At 39.7% G+C, this 13,354-nt stretch overlaps 1 pseudogene; it reads right to left on the reverse strand.

The window, feature by feature from the left end:
- The window catches only part of LOC138091602 (ankyrin repeat domain-containing protein 26-like), a 48,410-nt pseudogene that overhangs the window by 21,792 nt on the left and 13,264 nt on the right, over positions 1-13,354 (reverse strand).

The following is a 13,354-nucleotide window of genomic DNA, read 5'->3' on the forward strand; positions in this document are numbered from 1 at the left end:
CGCTTCAAGGATGGAATCTCCTGCTAACTTCTAATAAGATAGAGCTGTAACACTGATTTGCCTAAGCGCTATAACAAGGTTTGTCCAAGACCCAAGAGCTGTGATGAGCCGAGGGCTTTAACGTCCATCGCTCCAAATCTTTGTTGTGACAAGACAAAGAATGGAGGAACATACACTCCCATGACAGTTGCCATTTCCTTCCTCAGGAGATCTTCCTGACCTTGGCATCGAACTCGGGTCTCCTGCACAGCAGGTAGATTCTTTACCAACTGAGCTACCAGGGAAGACCCCAACTGGACTGGAATGGGTGAATTTAACTCAGATGACCATTATGTCTACTACTGTGGGCAAGAATCCCTTAGAGCAAATGGTGTAGCCATCACAGTCAACAAGAGTTCCAAATGCAGTACTTGGATGCAATCTCAAAAATGACAGCATGATTTCTGTTCATTTCCAAGGCAAACCATTCAATATCACAGTAATGCAAGTCTGTGCTCTGACCAGTAACGCTGAACAAGCTGAAGTTGAACGGTTCTATGATGGTCTACATGACCTTCTAGAACTAACACTGAAAAAAAAGATGTTCTTTTCAATATAGGGGACTGGAATGTACAAGTAGGAATTCACAAGATACCTGGAGTAACAGGCAAATTTGGCCTTCAAGTACAAAATGAAGCAGGACAAAGGTGACCAGAGCTTTGCCAAGAGAACGTACTGGTCATAGCAAACAACCTCTTCCAACAACACAAGGGAAGACTCTACACACGGACATCACCAGATGGTCAATGACCAAATCAGACTGATTCTATTCTTTGCAGCTAAAGATGGAGACATGCTATACAGTCAGCAAAAACAAGACCGGGAGCTGACTGTGGCTCAGATCATGAAATCCTTATTGCCAAATTCAGACTTAAATTGAAGAAATTAGGGAAAACCACTAGACCATCCAGGTATAACCTAAATCAAATCCCTTAGGATTATACAGTGGATGTGACAAACAGATTCAAGGGATTAGTTTTGATAGACAGAGTGCCTGAAGAACTATGGACGGAGATTCGTGACATTGTACAGGAGGCATTGATCAAGAACATCCCAGAGAAAAAGAAATGCAAAAAGGCAAAATGGTTGTCTGACAAGGCCTTACAAATAGCTGAGAAAAGAAGAGAAGCTAAAGGCAAGGGAAAACAGGAAAGATATACCCATTTGAATGGAGAGGTCCAAAGAATAGCAAGGAGAGATAAGAAAGCCTTTCTCAGTGGTCAATGCAAAGAAATAGAGGAAAATAATAGAATGGGAAAGACTAGAGATCTCCTCAAGAGAGTAAGAGATACCAAGGGACCATTTTATGCAAAAATGGACACAATAAAGGAGAGAAATAGTATGGACCTAACAGATGCAGAAGATATTAAGAAGAGTTGGTAAGAATACACACAAAAAAACTGTATGGAAAAGATCTTCATGATCCAGATAAGCATGATGGTGTGATAAGCAGATGGCTCTTTACTTAGAACCAGACATCCTAGAATGTGAAGTCAAGTGAGCCTTAGGAAGCTTCACTATGAACAAAGCTAGTGGAGGTGACGGAATTGCAGTTGAGCTATTTCAAATCCTAACAGATGATGCTATGAAAGGGCTGCACTCAATATGCCAGCAAGTCTGGAAGTCTCAGCAGTGGCTACAGGACTGGAAATGGTCAGTTTTCATTCCAGTCCCAACGAAAGGCAATGCCAAAGAATGCTCAAACTACTGCACAATTGCCCTCATCTCACACGCTAGCAAAGTAATACTCAAAATTCTCCAGGCCAGGCCTCAACAGCACATGAAACGTGAAATTCCAGACATTCAAGCTGGATTTAGAAAAGGCAGAGGAACCAGAGATCAAACTGACAACATCAACTGGATCATCAAAAAAGCGAGAGTTCCAGGAAAACATGTACTTCTGTGTATTGACCACCCCCAAAGCTTTGAACAGTGTGGATCACAACAAACTGGAAAATTCTTCAAGAGATGGGAATACCAGAACACCTGACCTACCTCCTGAGAAAACTGTATGCAGGTCAAGAAGCAACACTTAGAACTGGACATGGAACAACAGACTGATTCCAAATAGGGAAAGGAGTATATCAAGGCTGTATACTGTCACCCTGTTTATTTAACTTATATGCAGAATACATCATGCAAAATTCCGGGCTGGACGAAGCACAGGCTGAAATCCAGATAGCTGGAAGAAATATCAATAACCACAGATATGCAGATGACACCACCCTTATAGCAGAAATCGAAGAACTAAAGAGCCTTTGGATGAAAGTGAAAGAGGAGAGTGAAAAAGTTGGTTTAAAACTGAACATTCAAAAAACTCAGATCATGGCACCTTGTCCCATCCCTTCATGCAAATAGATGGGGAAAGAATGGAAACAGTGACAGACTTTATTTTGGGGGCCTCAAAAATCACTGCAGATGGTGACTGCACCCGTGAAATTAAAAGACATTTGCTCCTTGGAAGAAAAGCTATGACCGACCTTGACAGCATATTAAAAAGCAGAGACATTACTATTCCAACATCAATCTGTCTCGTCCAAGCTATGGTTTTTCCATTAGTCATGTATGGTTGTGAGAGTTGGACTGTACAGAAAGCTGCACACTGAAGAATTGATGGCTTTTGAATTGTAGTGTTGGAGAAGACTCTTGAGAGTCCCTGGGACTGCAAGGATATCCAACCACTCCATCCGAAGGGAATTCAGTCCTGAATATTCATTGAAAGGACCAATGCTGAAGCTGAAACTCCAATACTTTGGGCACCTGATGTGAAGAACTGACTCACTGGAAAAGACCCCGATGCTGGCAAAGACTGGAAGCAGGAGGAGAAGGGGAAGATAGAGGATGAGATGGTTGGATGGCATCACCAACTCGATGGTCTTGAGTCTGAGTAAACTCCAGGAGTTCTGATGGACAGTGAAGCCTGGTGTGCTGCAGTCCATGGGATCGCAAAGAGTCGGACACGACTGAGTGACTGAACTCAGCTGAACTCCCATATAGTAAACATCAATAGACATAAACAAAAGTTCCTTGGAATTCTCAATAGTTTTTAGAAGTATAATTGGATCCTAAAGCCAACAACTTTCAGAATCACTGTTTCAAAAGATCATATCTATCCAATAGCCATTAAAGTATGATTACTTTCCCTACTTCTAATAATCAAAACCACAAACTCACACACACACACACACACACACACAAAAAAAAAGAAACACATGCACATACAACACACACACACACAGTCTGCTCATCAAAACATCTGATTGGCCTACATTCATCTGTATAATGATACTATAATGAAACAATTATAAGCTGAAATACAACTGACATATTAGCAAGTGAAGTTTTACTCTAGGGAAAGGTTAGAGTTAAAACAAGCATTTTTGGACATTAGAAAAAACTTAGAGTCTAAAGTTTAATCTCGGAGAGTTCCTGAGACGTATAGAGATTCCAAACTGAGAACTTCAGAGTATCAAAGCATATACAGAAACATGTTGAGCTGAAGCTTACAATTTTAAATTTTCTTGTTCTTATCCTTGTAAATATCTTTTGTTTCAAAACACAGGTATCAACAATAACATTTGTTTTATGTATGTCCAATTCTTCAATTAAATTTGCAAAGAAAATATTAGAAGTATGAAGACTGAGCATTTCAAATAGTTCAGTGTCCCTCTTTCCAGAGTTAACTGTGTACTTCAAAATTTATCTGAACTGGAAGTTTGTAAATCCTTCATTCTGACTGTTTTATTAGGAATAGACTCTTTCATTCTGACTGCTGACTGAATGGGGTTTGGAAACAAGTTGATTACTAAGTAATGTACATAGGAGACGATCCACAGTTCAGAATTCAAGATAAAATCATAAACATTTTTGCCTTCACGTTAGGGTATTTCCCAGGAGAATCTAAAAGGAAAAAGGGACACAAAGTTATTTACATGTAAATATGAAATCTAGCTGTACATTCATGCAGAGTTAGTACCGAGCAGAATCCTCGTGCTCAGCCTTGGCACTGAATACATTCAGTTTTAGTGTCTTGTTTTTAGGGGGATCTTAGCACACTGGTAAGACAGACATAGGAATCTACTAAAGATAGTGAAAAGGAAATACTACATTTAATTGCCACAGAATTATTAGAAATTAAAAATCTTACATGTTTCAAAATCAGTGTAGTATTTATTAGAAGTATTTCTAGCATGTAGGGAATGAACCCTATTAATCTGTTTGGCTTCAAAATTTAGTTTGGTTTGGTACATCATGCTAATGCTTCAAAGGATTTTGATGAAACAACTTTCAAAGAATCAGCTATCTTTAAAAAAAAAAAGTCAATCCCTCTTTTTTCAAATTAATCTAATTTGAGTAACAAATACCAGCACAACATATATCTTTGATGCCTAAGAGTTACTCGGGAGAGGCTGTGGTTTCCCCCACTTCTTGCACCCCCTCCCACCTCCAGGATTCTCTGGAGCAATAATGATCTTATCTCTTTTCAGGGCAAATACACTGCAGTGATCTAGAAGGAGTTCTCTCAAGTGTCCTCATCAACTCCAAACTCACCTCCCTAAGGCCTTCCTTTCCTCCTTTTGTCCTTTCACTAGATTCTCTCCTATCCAAAGGGTAGTAATCTCTGCATCTGCAGACTTAAATCTTCCCCATTGACATCCTTTCTATGGATCATATCTACCTGCAGTCTTCTTTACAGCCTGGGGCCTGGTGGACCGGAGTCGATGAAAAGAAAGCAAAAGAGAGAGACTAATATTCCCTGGGTTACATGGAAAACCAATAAAGCCCTAGAACAAGGCTTGTACTGCTCACTAAGGCACAGGGCATCCTCTCAAGGAGGTCTTGAAAGCCCGGGTGGCAAAGTGAGCTCGGCAGGCCTCTATGCTCCAAAGAACTAGCCAGGGAGAGAAGGAAGGACACGGGAGCCCCAAGTCTCTAGTGGAACAAGGGTGCATTATTCGTGTTTGTGTGAGTTTATATATTGTTATACAAGGAAGCTTTAGGCAAAAAAATAAAGTTAAGAAAACAACAAAAGCCAGACGTACAACAACCGTTACCAATGGAATAACGAGGAATAACAATCGTCACAAGGCCAGAAGTAAATCCATATCTTGAGTAAGAGGGTCGTGACTAAACAGTTTTACTGTAGGGTAAAAGTTACTGAAGGAAATCCATGTATGCATTCCATCCCATGACCTCAGTCCTGGGAACAGCGTGCTGCTACACTTGTTCCTGGAATACCAGGAACTGATAAGGAACAGAGGGTTAATGAGAAACAGAAAACAACATACGGGAGTCTTAAAGTTAAACATTCCCTGACACCTACCATTTCTTTCTCCCTCTTTGCTTAGCAATGGTATCTTACACCTATAACTGCTACTTCAACTCTTTGCTTCCCTCTGGCTATAAACAAGCTAAGAAAGAAACACAAAATAATGCTTTTCTTTGATCCTGTTATGTCCTGCACTATCCAATGCTCTTCTTCCAGATTTCGCTATATGCAAGGCTACACCCTTGCTACTCAGAGAGCTTGTCAAAAACACAGAATCTCAGACCTCATCCTCAGCACGTGCACTTCACACATGGTCCCCAAGCAACTAATTAAAATTTGAGAAACTCTGGCCTACACGGAGTCTGCTTCTACATGACTTCAACTTAATTCATTCTCTGGAAATCTCAGCCTCCATTTCCTCACGCAAACACGCCCCCCCAAACTGAAATGGCATTAGAAGTTGGAAACCTTCCAGTGGACTCTCTCTGAGGCTGTGGGATCCTTGGTCTCCCCATCACGCCCCCTGCTCTCTCCTTCTTTCCAGCTCTCTTGTTTTGTCCCATGTGACACCATGCTGGAAAGCAGCAACATTTCGTATGACACTGATCTGCACACATTACAGCTGAGCACCTATGGCGATGCTCCCCCAGAGGATGACACACCGCTCTGCACGCTCAGGGACCGCAGTTCTGAACGTCTTCCTAATTACGAGTAAACAGGAAGAGGCAAGAACTTTGCTATTCTTCTCTGACAAGTTTTGGTGCCAGAAGCTCACTTCAAATTCACCATCCATGTCAAATACTCTCCCTTTATCTAAAGACCTTCATTACTTATTGCCCCCTTCCCCTACAGACCTGTGCTTCCTTTTCTTCATTTCCTCCCTGTACCCTCTGCCTCTCTCATCCTTCATTCCCTCTTGCCTCTTAATTCTTGACCTTCCTTAGGTCATAGAGTATCTTGAAACAGAACTAATAATTTTTTTTTAATTATGTGTCACATGGAATCTTAATTCCTTGAGCAGGGATCAAAACTGCACCACCTGCATTGGAGACTCTTAACAGGACAAAGTTTTAAACATTGGACCGTGAAGTAAGTCTAAGAACTAATACTTTAGCTCCTTAAACTGGATTCTCAACGTAATCTGTGGTAGATACCTGATAAGATACATAATTGCCCTCCTTTTCTCATCCTTTTTCTCACTACCCATCCGACAGGTGATTTTCTTTGCTATTAGAATGTATCAGCATTCTCATTTTCAATCAACATTCTGTCAAATTATTTTTCTGTAAAATATAGTTCTTACCTTCTACTTGTCCATTTAATGTCTTTTTTCCTCTTTGACCAGCAGTTCCAAGTAAATGATCCACATACTTCCATGGAAGGCTCTCAGAGATACTCTGCTAGAATGGATGATAACAATGAGTTGCATGCAGTTTTCCTAATCACTTTTGAAGAAATACCCTACTTTTAACCTGGGTAAGACAGGTGGTGGGATCTTTTTTGTCACCATAAGGATCAGGGGACTGGTTTGTGAACAAATACAGTGAAAGAAGAGTTACAAACAGAACAACTTACCTTGGTACGACCAAGGCCTGCTACAGACTTGAGAAGTTTTGAAACAGGCTCAGGCTATAGGAAGGCAGGGTTATAGAAAATAACTATAACCTAAATATAGGAAACATATTTAGAATTTATATACAATAGATCAGTAACATATCAGTATTCATAAGCCTTATACTATTCAGTATTCTCATGCTTATATTATGAGCAAAGCCTCTGTTCCATATGATTTTATTAATATGCATCTACACTGTTCTTCAAATTTTATGACAGATGCCCTCCAACCAGGGTGATGGTTTGGGAAATGTTTCAACCACATCTTCAACGTTACTATCAGAATTACTGTCCTGAGAGAAAGTTGTACTCTCTGGTCTCAAAACGCCATGTTTTGCTTCTGCTACAGTGAAAACAGAAAAGAGTACATGAGAACATGTGTCATTTCAAATCAAGGAATAACACCAGGAAGACAGTCCTCAAATAACTTACTGTTTCTCCTGGATTGCTGAGAAGCCTTCATTAGTTTCGTTAACTTTTATTTCAGGACATGCTGGAGAAGAAAATAAGAGCTTGAAGAATATAACAAGTACCAACCTGAATAAAAGAATTATAGCATCCCCCATTCCTCTATGATCTAACACAAAGAGCACAGGCTCTGGAGTCATTCAGATGTGGATTCAAATCCCAGTTCTGTCACTGACTGACCTGCTCATGGGGAAAGGATTATGACAGATGACATCAGAAGCCCCAGATGTTCCTCTCCGTACCCCTAATCGACTGCTATACAAATACTAGGACACCCACTAGATTACTTTCTCTTCCAAAATGTTCTAGGGTAATAATTTATGCCCAGCAGTTTAGAGCACTATTGAAAAACTAAGACATTTAAATTAACTGCTTTATTTTGAAATTTACTTCCATGATTAATATATACATAGATTATCACTTGTGAAGGGAAATATGAAAGTTTAGGTTTTAACAGCACCTTATTTAGATGGGCTAGAACTGCAAACAGGATAAGCTACTTCTATTCTGTTTGTCAAACAGCTAGAGACCAATGAAACAGGGGAAAAAAATCAGCTGCTTCCATGAAACAGGGAAAAAACAAGGTTAAACCCATAGGAAAATGATCATGAATGAAAGCCACACTCTAAATAGAAAGCCATAAGCAAACAGGTTCACAATAAAGACAGAGAGAGGGACTGAAAGAACAGACACTGAAGAAATGTGTTCTGCAAGGAAAAATTAGGTTAACAGTAAATATTTTTTAAAAAAATTTTAAAGAGGAGGAAGAACAAAGGAAAAAGTGAGACATTTCTAGTCAAGAACAAACTTTATGGAAAAAAAAACCAAGTATAATAATGTATGTGGAGAAACATATTTAGAATTTATATACAATAGATCAGTAACATATCAGTATTCATAAGCCTTATACTATACAGTATTCTCATGTTTATATTATGAGCAAAGCCTCTGTTCCATATGATTTTATTAATATATTTTTATGCATCTACACTGTTCTTCAAATTTTATGAAAATATCAACCTAAGTTCAGCTCAGTTCAATTGCTCAGTTGTGTGCAACTCTTTGCGATCCCATGGACTGCAGCACACCAGGCTTCCCTGTTCATCACCAACTCCCAGAGGTTTTACAGACTCTTGTCCATTAAGTCGGTGATGCCATCCAACCGTCTCATCCTCTGTCGTCCCCTTCTCCTCCCGCCTTCAAACTTTCCCAGAACTGGTATTTTCCAATGAGTCAGTTCTTCGCATCAGATGACCAAACTATTGGAGTTTCAGCTTCAGCATCAGTCCTTTCAATGAATATTCAGGACTGATTTCCTTTAGAATGGACTCATTGGATCTCCTTGCAGTCCAAGGGACTCTGAAGAGTCTTCTCCAACACCACAGTTCAAAAGCAGCAATTATTCGGCACTCAGCCTGTTTTATAGTCAAACTCTCACATCCATACATGACTACTAGAAAAACCATAGCATAGACTACTAGAAAAATCATATGAAACCATAGCTTTGCCAGAACTTTGCTGGCAAAGGAATGTCCCTGCTTTTCAATCTGCTGTCTAGGTTGGGCATAGATTTTCATCCAAGGAGCAAGCATCTTTTAATTTCATGGCTGCAGTCACCATTTGCAGTGATTTTGAAGCCCCAGAAAAGAAGTCTGTCACTGTTTCCATTGTTTCCCCATCTATTTGCCATGATGTGATGGGACCAGATGCCATGATTTTCTGAATGTTGAGTTTAAGCCAACTTTTTCACTCTCTTCTTTCACTTTCATCAAGAGGCTCTTTAGTTCTTCTTCAATTTGTGCCACCATGGTGGTGTCATCTATGTATCTGAGATTATTGATATTTCTTCTTGCTATCTTGATTCCAGCTTGTGCTTCATCCAGCCCGGCATTTCACATGATGTACTCTGCATATAAGTTAAATAAGCAGGGTGACAATTTACATCATTGATGTACTCCTTTCTTGATTTGAAACCAGTCTAACGTTCCATATACAGTCCTAACTGTTGCTTCTTGTCCTGTATACAGATTTCTCCAGAGGCAGGTCAGATGGTCAGTTATTCCCATCCCTTGAAGAATTTTCTACAATTTGTTGTGATCCACAGAGTCAAACAGTTTAGCACAGTCAATAAAACAGAAGTAGATGCATTTCTGGAACTCACTTGCTTTTCTATGATTCAGAGGATGTTGACAATTTGATCTCTGGTTCCTCTGCCTTTTCTAAAGCTAGCTTGAACATCTGAAGTTCCTGGTTCACGTACTCTTGAAGCCTGGCTTGGAAAATTTTGAGCATTACTTTGCTAGCATGTGAGATGTGTGCCATTATGTGGTAGTTTGAACATTCTTTGGCATTGCCTTTCTTTGGGATTGGCAGGAAAACTGACCTTTTCCAGTCCTGTGGCCACTGATGAGTTTTCCAGACTTGCTGGCATATTGAGTGCAGCACTTTCACAGCATCATCTTTCAGGATTTGAAATAGCTCAACTGCAATTCCATCACCTCCACTAGCTTTGCTCATAGTGATGCTTCTTAAGGCCTACTTGACTTCGCATTCCAGAATGTTTGGCTGTAGGTGAGTGATCACACCATCCTGGTTATCTGGGTCATAAAGATCTTTTTTGTACAGTTCTGTGTATTCTTGCCACCTCATCTTAATATCTTCTGCTTCTGTTATGTCCATACCATTTCATCCTTTATGGTGTCCATCTTTGTATGAAATGTTCCCATGGTATCTCTAATTTTCTTCAAGAGATCTCATTCTATTGTTTCCTCTATTTCTCTGCATTCACCACTGAAAAAGGCTTTCTTATCTCTCTTTGCTATTCTTTGGAACTCTGCATTCAAATGAGTATATCTTTCCATTTCTCTTTGCCTTTTGCTTCTCTTCTTTCCTTAGCTATTTGGAAGACCTCCTCAGACACCATTTTGCCTCTTGCTTTTCTTTTTCTTGGGGATGGTCTTGAGAACTGCCTCTTGCACAATGTCATGAATCTCCATCCATAGTTCTTCAGGCAGTCTGTTTATCAGATCTAATCCCTTGAATCTATTTGTCACTTCCACTGTCTAATCATAAGAGTAAATACTACATGAAACTAATTTCAGAGCAGGAAAACTAATTTCACAACAGAACACTTTACCTTAGTATTAAAATCTAAGACATCATCATTTCATGTAGGCCTTAAATCAATGCCATGTTTGTTGGGAAACCTTTAAAGCAAAAACATACAATAAAAATAAGTGATCTCATGTCCTTGAACAAAAGGAAAAAAAAAGTGAAAGTTTGTCTATATATTAAATGAACTTTCTTGACATGAATAAAATTTGGCCTGTTTTAAAACAGCTTTTTTTTTTAATTTTTTAAAGATTTCTTGATGTGGATCACTTTTAAAGTCTTTACTGAATTAGTTCCAATGATGCTTCTATTTTATTTTTTGGCTGTCTGACCCCGGGTCATGTGAAATCTTAGCTTCTCTGACCGATTATCAAACCCACACTGCCTATATTGGAAGATGTCTTACTAACCATCTTAACCATTGCACTCCCAGGGAAGTCTCCAAAAAAGTTTTTTGTTACCTATTTCTGCATCCATCTCTCCCAACCTATGAAATATCTAGTGAACACTCATTCTTAGTTTCCATAACAGAGAGTAACAGCCAATGTATCGGCAGAGCCTAGAAATAATTTGTTTTCACTAAAAGTTCTAATAGCTGAACTGAAAATCCAATTGATGGATTGCAATAATTCTTGTTTGCCCAAACTGGAATAAACCTGATGACTTAAAACAAAGTGGAAGAATAGGCTTTTCCTTCTCCATTGTCTGTTCAAGGTTCAGAGACAAATCTGAGTCCATCCAAAATGGGAGTCTTGGTCTGTCAGCAGGGATAGCACTTACTGAGATGGCACCACTTTTCTCCTTTACTCTAAGGGAGTACAGGGAGTTTCCCCACAATGTCGAAACTTAAAATGTACTCAAGTCAAAGAACTAATTTATATCTTTAACTTATATGCTACATGGGTACTTCTCAGTCTCTGCTGAGGGCAATGGGAGTGGACCTGAGAGCCAGGAAGGCCAATTGTCAAACCTCCTAAAACCACAGTTGCATAATTAAGTAAAAGTAGGACACAGCTACTTTACAAAGCTGCTATGATGACTCTATGAGATCATAAATGTTAAGCACATAATGCAGTGTCTAACCCAGAGTAGAACACTCAACAAACATTAGTTTCTCTTCTCCATGTTCCCTTAGTTAAACATAATTTAAAACATCCATAAAATCCTACCTCCTTGAAGAGTCCTCTTCAGAACTCTCACCCACTATTAAAGAAAAAAGCAATATACATTTTAAATCAATGGAAGAAAAATACAGACTATTAAAACTTCAAGACCGAGGCTTTGTTTAAAAGTATTCCTTTCAAACCACACCCGGAGGCCACACTAGAGGAAGGGAACAGTGGTTGTACTATACACGTAGGCCACTAATGCCTAAGAACCACTCCTCCCCTTTAGAGTCATCAAATGCAAAACTAAATAACAAAGAAAAGAACTGCTCTTTACAATGACCATAATCCTAACCAAACTCCAGGAGACTGACAGAAAATGATACTATACCATGAATACAATCAGTGCTATAAGCTGACAATAGCACGCTTAAACAGCCCAGTATTTCTGGATTTCTATTGCCTGGAGCACTGAACAGAGACTATAGGTGTCTTGCTGGGACACGACAACTTCTCTGGCTCTTCAGTTCACAATGAAAACGCCCTATCACAGGGAAGCTTGGTCAAAGGCACTGAACCTCAGAGAAAGGTAAAACATTGGAAACAAAAATCTTCTCTTCCTGGCCCTCTTTCCAAAGGCAAGAGAAGCATGAAAGACGTAGTGATTCCAGGTTTAGAAAGGATAATCTCTAGAAAGGCAGGTAGGGGAGGGCAAATGGGTAAAGGGGCTCAACTCAGTGGTGAGAATGGGGAATAGACTTGTAGTGGTGAGCTTCTGTAGGGTACACAGAAGCTGAACTTTTTTTAAAAATTCTCTCTCTAACTATACATATATAGATATGGAACTTCTTTAAAAAAGTTCAGCTTCTGTGCATATATATATACTAACATGTTTAAAAAGAATCTCTTGAGACTATCTCCTTCCATTGCTCAAGAGTATCTGGACCACACAGAGCAGGATGGTCCAAAGAGTGGTGTGTACTAGTGAGGGATATCATTATATCAATCCTTCCCATTATATGACTAATGTTTATAGAAATCATGCTTTTTCACCTTGGAAGCCATACATCATCACATCCTAAGCTGATGAACAAGGGGAGGGAGGGAAGGATGGAGGGAGCCACAGACTCTGGTGCTGTTGGACAACATTTCCCAGGGGTCGTCATGATCTGATGCTGGAGGGATGACTCACATGCAGTGACTACATGGGGAGAGGAGCACTGCAAGCTTGAGCAAAGAAAGCAGGGGCAGTTATTTTTCAATGTTTGCACCCTGTGGCATCAGAACAATGCTTAGTACATAAAAGACACTTGAAAGTTATCTGTTTAGTGAACAAATGAACAAACAAATAAGCATGTTTTTTTGAAATTTTTCTTTAGAAAAATACAGAAATTAACCAGAGATAACTCTATTCTGAGCGTATTTAAGACCAAGACACTGTCATCTCTGTATCTCCTCTGACTAGTGTAATAAACCAACCTACAGTTTTTGTTGTTCAGTCACCAAATCGTGTCTGACTCTTGTGACCACATGGACTACAGCTCACCAGGCCCTTCTGTCCATGGGATTTCCCAGGCAAGAGTACTGGAGTGGGTTGCCATTTTCTTCTCCAGGGGATCTTCCCAACACAGGGATCAAACTGTATCCCCTGCATTGGCGGGTGGATTCTTTACTAATGAGCCACCTGGGAAGCCCCCTTTGATTAGATCGCAAAGAGTCAGACACGACTGAGTAACTTCACTTTCAC

Source organism: Capricornis sumatraensis, chromosome 15, assembly GCF_032405125.1.
Source record: "Capricornis sumatraensis isolate serow.1 chromosome 15, serow.2, whole genome shotgun sequence".
In the NCBI taxonomy this organism is placed as follows: Eukaryota; Metazoa; Chordata; class Mammalia; order Artiodactyla; family Bovidae; genus Capricornis; species Capricornis sumatraensis.